The 9,659-nt window shown below is 41.8% G+C and overlaps 1 protein-coding gene across 1 annotated transcript in view; it reads right to left on the bottom strand.

Annotated features, from left to right (window-relative positions):
- Positions 1 to 333: 333 nt before the first annotated feature.
- The window catches only part of tsnare1 (T-SNARE Domain Containing 1), a 161,267-nt gene continuing 151,941 nt past the window's right edge, over positions 334 to 9,659 (bottom strand). Inside the window, exon 12 of the mRNA XM_068735802.1 lies at positions 334 to 1,357. The gene's annotated coding sequence lies outside the window, so the exon portion shown is untranslated. The remainder of the gene's footprint in view (positions 1,358 to 9,659) is intronic.

Here is a 9,659-nt window from a genome sequence, read left to right as displayed (position 1 = left end):
CTATCCAAAGAGTTTTCTACGATGTAAAAAATTAGCAAACTCTCACGTTTTCCCACAGAGCACTGATCTCTGGGGATAACATTGGAATAAACTGATTTCGCCGAAACATTTTTTCATTTTAAATGCTGGTTTGATTATGTTTTTAAGGTATACACTGATGTTGCAGTGCAGTTGTGGTTCAGCTGAACCTGTGCTCATTTTGACATAGCAATAGGGTTTAACATGGAGCTGCATTTAATCCCCTGAAAGTTCTGGTTGGGATGAAACCCTTTGAAAGCCGTAGCAAAGCTAGTCAGATGCCAAGGAACACAGCAACAGGATTCATTATTCATATTTTCTACTATTTTATTTAGTGTTGGCAAAACACAAACACAGGCAGAACTTTCTGTTGCCGTTGAACTTTTATTTGGGAAGATGTATTTGGTCAAACAATATTTACCAATATCAACAAACGCTACAATATAATACTGATAAAATTACACTACGAACTGATAAATATGAAGTCTGTTTCAGTAAAAACACGTAAAATAATCAGAGAGCACAGCACATCAGTGACTGCCTTGTCCAGTATGATCTCACAGAAATATCTACAAATGATTCGGCGGCATGGAATGTGTTAAAAACATGTTGGCACCACGTAAACCATTCAATGTTAATCAGGACATGTTCCTGATTAACATTGTGGTGGACACAAAATGCATAATGTTGTTGAGTTATTGTGAAGTTACATGCGAGATGTGTTTACATATTACACTTTGCTTGCGTACTTATTATAAACCCAACCTTTATGTTTTTCCCAAACCTATCACTAGTTTCGCAGCTTAAACCGAACCGTGAATTGTTACCTTGGTAGCAGCACGTCATTTGACACCACTCAATGCTCTATTAGGAGGTCGTGGTCATTTATTTCTGTGAGATCATGTTGGCCTTGTCTCACCCTGAATCTCCTGCTCCACCTTCATCCGGTTTTCTGATGAAAGTTAGAAGCTGGAATATATAGCTAATATACAACAGCAGGACACAGCCGAGACAGCCCAGCTCGTGCCTCTGATGTAATCCCTAAATTCACATTTTTGACTTTGATGATGACGTTTGAGTCACAGACAAAAAAAGAAAAAGAAAGAAAAAGAAGCACTATGATGATTACATGAGAGGCTCCGACTGGGGCTCACTCTTGACCAATCTGTATGCTGAGAAAGGCCTCCGTCTCCAGCCTGATGCACATGTAAACAGAGGCAGGGATGATGGAGTAGAGATGTTGTTGCAGGTAAGCTCTCTCCTACTGGAAACCAGCTGCTCAGGTCAGGGATCAGACTGGGCAGGAGCGCCATGGCGACACGGTAATGACAGCAGCTACCTGTAAAACACAAGCAGAGCAGACAGCAGGCATCAATCACCCAGCAGACACCAGCGCCTCCACGCTTAGCAAGGCGCAGCATGCTCAGTCGTCACGGAGCACGTGGAGGATGCAGAGCTCTTAGAGGAGCAGCTGCCCGTGCTTGTTATTCCCTTTCATTTTTGAATTATTAATTGGTAAGAAACCAATTTGTTCTTTTTATTCCAAAAGTGTCACAGGTTGCGGAAAGTAATTTATGATTGGTGGTCAACGGCAGAGTTTTAATTAAGTCCAGGCCAGAGTTCACAGTGCTGGAGATGGAAGTGGTTCATTAATCACCGACCAGCAGACTAGGCCGATACATGAAAGGCCAAAGCGCATCACCTTTATCTGAATTACAGTTAATTGACGGCCAACAGGAAACACGCAAGTGAAGTGAGCCCTGCCAGGAAAGATGAATGTGAGGATCAAACAGACACGGGTTGAATCTGATCAAAAATATAGATATCAATTCAGGAGCTTCCTAATATGTATATTAGTTCATATGTCATCAACAAACAGATGTTCAATTATAACTATATATATCATACTCTTCTCACCACACAGCACAAACGGCCACTAGCTGTTGGGCTTACAGCAATTTACATTTTACTGTAGGCTAGGGCTATGACAGGATCCTTAAAAATGAATACCTCTAATTAAAGGGCTGAGCATTCGCCACCCAAAGTCTGCATTAAGCACAGGGGTTGCAGCCCTGCATTGCCGGAGAGGCGGTGCGTAATGCGCAGAGGACTCAGCCTTAAAACGGCAACGGCGTCTAGGGGAGAAGGCCAAACGTGACAAAGAGGTACGTCTGCACTGAGGAGACGCTGAGCACAGACAGAGACGTGTGCACTTGTGGAGTCATCGTGAGACAGATTGTTAGAAAAAGTGACTGGAGGAGCACAGAGACTCTGCTGCAGGTTAAAATGCATCCTCAATAGGCGAACAAGCGATTTGCTTCAATACGAGTAACTTCAATGGGAAAGTAGAACGATGCAATCTGTAGAGTGCAGATCTCCTCCAGGCTTGTTTGCGATGACCACTGCTGTATTATGTGATTGAATGAATGCAACACACAACCGCCTAGACCAGTGTTTTTCAACCTTTTCTGAGCCGCGGAACATTTTTTACATTAAAAAGATCCCGCGGCACACCAACAACCAAAAAAGTTGTAAAATGACACCTTTTAGCATAATACAGCATATATGCCAGGCGTGTCAAACTCAATCACAGAGAGGGCCAAAATAAAAAATTGGGACTACGTTGAGGGACAAATAGGGTCAACATTTAATAAAAAGGATAGAAGGGATATTGGACAAAGTGCAAAAAGAATACCTGTTTAGGTAGGCTACATTCTTTTATGCATAAGTACCAGAGCCAGATGTCTGGCATCTTGTCTTGGCTGCCAGTTCATTAATATTTGAGGTTAGGGTCTGTGCTGTGGAAACCCTCAAGATGGAGTGAAGGTATGCATCAGTGAGACGACTCGTGTGTGGGTTTTTGTTCATCTTCATCACAGAGAAAAGCTGCTCACACAGGTATGTGCTTCCAAACATGCAGAGCATTTGAACAGCATGTTGGCGGAGTTGAGGCATCATTTCGGGGATGAAGCTTGGAAACTGCAGCTCCCACAGTCACACTTTGCCTTGAGAGTGTCATTGCACTGGAGGGCTAGCAGCTCCATTTGGATGTGCACAGGTGCTCTTTCCACGTCAACTGCAAACGGATTGCTGATCAGCTCAAATTTTAATTTCTGAGCTGCAAAGTCGGCACATCGCTGGGTGAACTCTGTGCCAAGTGCGTCGGGAACACAGCGGTGGAGACACGGTTTGGCAACACGAACAGTGACCCAATGTTTCCTTTCTGCATGTGAGTCTCCCACAGGCGCAGCTTGGCTTGGAAAGCATCATACATGTCTGTGATCACACATCCCCGTCCCTGAAGCTGGAGGTTTAGCGCAGTGAGAAGTTTGTTCTGTTGCACAAAAAGGCCAGCTCACATCGCCACTTTTTGTCCCGGAGCTTTGTGGTGTGGCGGGCCAATTATGATATAATTGTACCGAGAGTTGGAATATTTGAGTTTGACATGTCTGATATATGCTGACAATTTAATGACAAGTCTCTCAATTTGTTGATCCTTACTAGTCTTTTCATCTGTGTTAGAATGTTGTCCAGGGCCCAGTTCAGAGTCTGCATTTTTCTTTTTCAAATTTTTCTCCATCACTGTTCGTCTTGTCACCTCAACCTCTCCCGCGCATCATTTAATTCTACTGTCTTAAATGAACAAGGTTATTATTACGCTACCTACTGCCACCCACTGGCATGGAAGAGTATTTATTACTTAGCCAGCCACTATATTGCAGGCTCAGACACTCAACAAAGGCAAATTATTTGCAGCAACTAAATAATATTATTTTGTGAAATTGGACATTTTCCCACGGCACACCTGACGATCTCTCACCCGTTGAAAATCACTGGCCTAGACCGTCATAAAACACACTTCATTCAAAGTCCTCGTAAAAGACATTTCATTCACTTCTACAAAAAAAAGCTGTCCACCCTTATGGCAGCTAGGCGGCAACCTCTGGTTCTGCCGAATAAAGCCAATGCGGAAGTGTCTTAAAACTCGCATTCTCTCTACTGACCAGCAGGGGGCGACTCCTCTGGTTGCAAAAAGAAGTCTGATTGTATGGAAGTCTATGAGAAAATTACTCTACTTCTCTCTTGATTTATTACCTCAGTAAACATTATAAACATCAGTTACCAGAGCTGTACACGGCATCTCTACTTCACTTCTCTGCAGTCCAAATATGGAAACTTGATTCATCGGTAGCAAAAACACGAAGATGGCGAAAGCAGTTTTCCAAGATGGCAACAGGCAAATCGCCGAAATCGAGGCTTCACAACGGTAGTCCACAAACCAATGGGTGACATCACAATGACTAGTATGGGGCAATGTACTCACTAGTGTGTGTACTGGTGGTTCCGTTAGTTTATAGCTGATAGCTTAGCACACCGTCCAAAACTAAAAAAAGTGAGGAAACTGTTTCCCTGCAGCGTCTCTGAAGTAGCGGCTGGCGGTCAGCGATGCGCTCAGCTGTGTTATCACTAGGTTCCCCAATTGGGGGTCGGTTAAGAGTAGTGAGTGAGGATTCAGCACGCAGTCAATGGTAGTATAAAACCTATAAAAATTGTTCTGAGAAAGTGTGAGTAACTGCAACCTCGAGTGGTCCTTGAGCATTGAAAATGTAATAAAAAGCTATATTTTGTTAATTAAATGCCTTTTTTATACTACAAATCCTTTTTTCAATATACAGGCCAATACACACCAAAAATGGAGGAGTACTTGTGGCCTAGGCTTAGTCTGAATTTAAAGGTGGTTACAGGAAATGGTAAAAACATTTTAATGTTGGAAAAATCTACTGTCTATTGATGATGTAAGGTGAAATATAAAAAAAAAAATTCACGTTCTCCGACCAAACATCAGTTTGTACAGGTACAAGTACAGGTCATTTGGGAGGTTGTTATTGGATGAGATGGAAACATGAACAAACCAGATGAGACAGATGAGTGACATATTTCTGACATCTGAGAATACAGATATAGTGTATGTGTTCTATTCTATACACAGTTCCCTAGTTTGTGGTTGTTTAGTTTCATGAGGCTGTGATTATCCGAGAGGTTTCAAACAATGGTCTCAATACAATGAAATGGCTACTATGGGGACTAACATCATCACACATGAATACAATTGGGCCCATTGGATCCACAAGAGTCTCAGCCTTTCACTCATACACAATATATACAATTCCATGCAATATCCAATGACTGTTTAGGGACCCCAGTATGAGGAAATATTCAAATACATCATTACCAACTGCTTGGGTTTTGAAAACTGCATGCTATTATCATAAAATGGGCTTGTCTGTAAAGCCATATCCATGTAACAAATTCTCATTCACAAATTATGAGCTGAGAGGTCAAGGTTTTTCCCTCGCCAAAAAATTACCCCAAATTTAGAGTGTTATTTTGCCCCCTTCCCTATTAGCTAGACATGGTTTATACCAATAGATTCCTTAGGTTGTATTAGTTTCATATTATACCAACGTTCTTCTAGCTAGCTATAAAATTGTACTAAGTCTGCAAACAAAACCGTCCAAAAGACAGTGTGTCTGCCGGGCCCAACGAATTGCTGTCGGATTTCTATGGATGATGACGTAGATACAAGGGCCATCACTAAACAGATACAGTCCACTGTATCATCCAATCAGCCTTCAACTTTCTGTCATACTTTTTACACATCGCTCCAACCTATGACCTCCAATCAGTCACGTCTAAATATGTATTAAATGAGCCTGCTGCTGACTGACCACACACACACACACACACACACACACACACACACACACACACACACACACACACACACACACACACACACACACACACACACTCTCCATTTAGAGATAATTATAGAGAGAGAGACAGCAGGAAAGGTGCAGCAAAGACACGCAAGAAAAAAAATCATTTATTTTCATATATTATGTTTCTTTTTATGTAGCAGCTATTTCCATTTTTATTCAATTTTAGATTGCAATACAAGTAAAGAAGATTAAATTGAATTGATCTAAGTGAGGAAAGAAAATAAATGTGTGTCTCCCAAAGTTTCCTGATGGACTCAAAGGGCTTCCAAACCTTGTGTGATAAAGAAAAGATTAAAATTGTATTAGGCGGAGCAGAGCCAGAGTTCAAATTGTGCCTCACTTTGCATATTTCTGACAAAAATACAACAAAAAGTTGACTACCAAAGAAGACTGATACTGCTGAAAAGCATGCAGCAACTGGACAAACCAACAGAGAGGTAGATCATATCAGAAATCTTCTCAAATGTCAGACACGCGGCTTTCATTCACAGCTATCATCGGCAGAGGCGGTTAGAAAAACACCGTCAGATCGAGAGGGGATCACTGCGAGTGACGCAGGAAAGGCGGGCACGAGGAGAGGAGAATGGAGCGAGATGGAGAGAATAGGGAGAGAGGGCTGTAGGGAGAGGGAGAGTGATGAGAGGACTATGAAGTTTGACAGGTGAGTGAACATGACTACACTGCAGAGCCCGACCGTGAAAAGACCCGAGGCGTCCGTCAGATTGGTGATTTTGTGCCCATCTGAACAATGTTCCGATCCTGACCAACTGGAAGGACGCCAGTTTAGGAGGAGAGGAGGTGGATAGAGCGGATTTATGTCAGGGCAGATCTGTGTGGTGTGTCTGTGTTTAGGGTGTATATATATATATATATATATATATATATATATATATAGAGAGAGAGAGAGAGAGAGAGAGAGAGAGAGAGAGAGAGAGAGAGAGAGATGTAAAGATAGCTCTTTGTAGAGATCAGAGGCCGTGGAGCGACTGTGTCTGCTTGGCTCAACAGTCACAGAGCGTTGCCAGTCATGGCCACATCAAAGCTTTGCCTGCCACCACAGAGAGCACCCCTTCCACCTCCGGAGGACACACACAAGCACATCCACCCATTTGACAGATTCTTCAGCCCATAATCCTGCTGTCAACCTTCACCACTACTTGCTCTTTGTCTTGACCTTTACCTCAGCCTTGAACACTAATCCTGGTCCATTACATAGTTTTGGGGGATCATTTTTCGTCAATTATGATACTCGCCACACTACCTACTTGTGTTATTATTCAGTTTTCAAATAAATTATGTTTTGGTGGATTTCGGGAGACCAAACATAATATTTTTTCCGGCTGAGGTGCTGTCCATGGTGTTAGAAGGTGCGGCCGTTGGGTGTGCTAAGAGACAAAATAATTGTCCCCCATCCACCCTGTGGAAAAAAAACCTTTGATGTGAGCATAACTGCACACATGTGGGCATGAACGTGCGGGTACATTTAAGGGTACATTTAAGGGTCCTGGTTTGGTGGTTTTGGTGGTCACCCCCTGCTAGACTTTAAGAAACGCGAGCAGTGACTCGTGTTAGCTGGATAATCTCCTAGCAGATTTACTGCTGGCTGACCACTATTGGTTTATTTCAACTGCCATGTACTTATACCCTCGGCTACATTGTTATCTTTTCAATGACAATGGATCAGCGCTGTAATGGTCAAGGCATGGGGTTCACTGCGCACAGAATACACTCTATGTAGATTGATGGAGGAAATGCGTAACCAAAGTTTTAGCCGTACCTCGTAAGCAACAGAGAGAGTTAAATATGAGCCGAGGGTGGTGTGTCGGCATGTTTACATTTTGCTGTTTAATACAGTGCAATACATAATGTTTGGCTTGGAATGTTTAAATATAGACAAGGGGAAACTTATTGAAACTCTTTAACTCCTAATGGACAAGTATTTATTTTGTATTCTATTTTGTATTTTCAATTTCATAGAATAAGAGATACTTTTTAGTTGTATAGACTATTGTGACCTGTAGCGAGTGTGAGGTGTTTGAAATATTCCTTATTTTCATATATTCATATACTTAATTTTGCCAGTGGTTGAAATGCTACTTCAGTCCCTTTAAGGAGGATTGTGTCTGCCTTTGACATTTGCACTACTGTCTGTTGAAAATAAAATGATTGATTCATCTCTGCTTTGAAGTGATTATTGATTATTTCTGTTCCAAGCAGCTATAATTTATGTTTTATAATAACAATGTATCAAATGCGAGAATACAATGTGGAAACAGTGTGACGGACAGGTATTGCTCGTAGTGATGGACCTACAGAGTACCATCAGCTGAATCTGCAGCTCCCCACAGCTTCACCGGGCTTTATAGTGAGCCCTCGACTTTACTGGTTGGGTCTGCTCTCACAGCTCTCATAGTGTTGTTTTCGGTCGCGGCAGGCAGCTGTTTTCAGAGAACAGCACCAGTACAGCAACTGGCTCTTCAGCAAACAGACACAGTTAGGGGAACATAGCGGCGCATTTAGCAGCTAAAGAGACAAATATTCCCCTCGGGAGTTGCAAGAAAATGTAAATGTTGACTTGGTCTTGCATTTATCATGTGGAAACAAAAATGACTCCAAATATATAATGGCTCTGTACCTACGATATAATTCTGCTGTGCCCTCTTCATTATCTGATTTATCTCCATACTGAAAGAAGTGGAAGTATTTTGCTGTTGACTAATGAAGACATCAATCATTTTGTGTTTCTCTTATAATCTTAATTTTACCATTTTATTTTTTTTATTGATTATTGGATCTGATACATAGAGATGCCAGAATAAAACATGCAGCAAGTCCTAACATTTTTAAAAGAGGACATTTGTGTTTTTTCTTCCCCAATTATCTTCTTATAGGTACTGTAGCCTACTGTCGCTATACTGACACTGTCACTGTATGAAGGTACAACTGAAAGTGAATTTTGGTAATTGTTGACTACAATTACCAGTTTGTCCTGTTTCTAGGGAGCCACCTGCTGTGTCAACAGACCCTCTGGGGATGGGTTGACTTGAAACACTTCCATTGAAGCTTCCTGTGGAACATGAGGCACTTGTTCCACCTCTGATCCCTCTCTTTCTCTTTCTTCTTTCTCCTGATTGCTCCTTGTGTTCTTACTTCCTGGAGGACTTGATGCACATGCGGGCCTTGCATGAAGCAAAACTTGGGGATGTGTCCAACGCATATCACTTGCTGGCATCAGACTCATATGCTGTAGAAATACTGCTTGGGTACTGGTACTGGGATTGTCTTTGGTCATCTATTGGTCATAAACCTTGGTAAGGTGTTTTGACGAGGACAAGTTTGTCCCATTGAGGCTGAAGTAACTATTTAGTAACTAGCTATTGTTACTTTTCCTGTACATTGAAGGATCACAGGCTACTGTAGATGGTAATGCAAAATCTTTTTACAAGTGGTGGTTCTTTTTGCAGCTTTGTTTCCAAAAAAGCTATTTGTCTAGAGAACTGATTGCCAGCATGCCTTTGAATGTGCCAAAGCTCTTCTGTCGAGTTATCTTGCTTGCTGCTTTAGATTTTCCCTGGGTCTTTAAAGTGGAGGTGGAGGCAAGCGATGCAGGAGCTGGAGCGGTCCTCTTTCATTAAGATGCACGGAGTGATATGTTGTTGTGAGGTTGATGATGGAAACTGAAGTGATTTTGCAGTTAGACTCAGTTAATCAATTAATTAATCTTAACTACCTATAACTAATTGCTTAGGGGAGAGCTGCCAATTATATTACTTTCCCATTTCTCCTGTTTCTGTGTTGATAGAGTTAGGTTTAGAATTGTCTTTTATTTTTGGGTATTTTATGTAGTATTTTGATTTT

This window comes from Cebidichthys violaceus, unplaced genomic scaffold (genome assembly GCF_023349555.1).
Source record: "Cebidichthys violaceus isolate CVI_PGR_0920_01 unplaced genomic scaffold, fCebVio1.0.p SCAF_7, whole genome shotgun sequence".
NCBI classification, from domain to species: Eukaryota; Metazoa; Chordata; class Actinopteri; order Perciformes; family Stichaeidae; genus Cebidichthys; species Cebidichthys violaceus.
The sequence above is the reverse complement of the archived record's forward strand: the minus strand, read 5'-3'. Positions and strand labels throughout refer to the sequence as shown.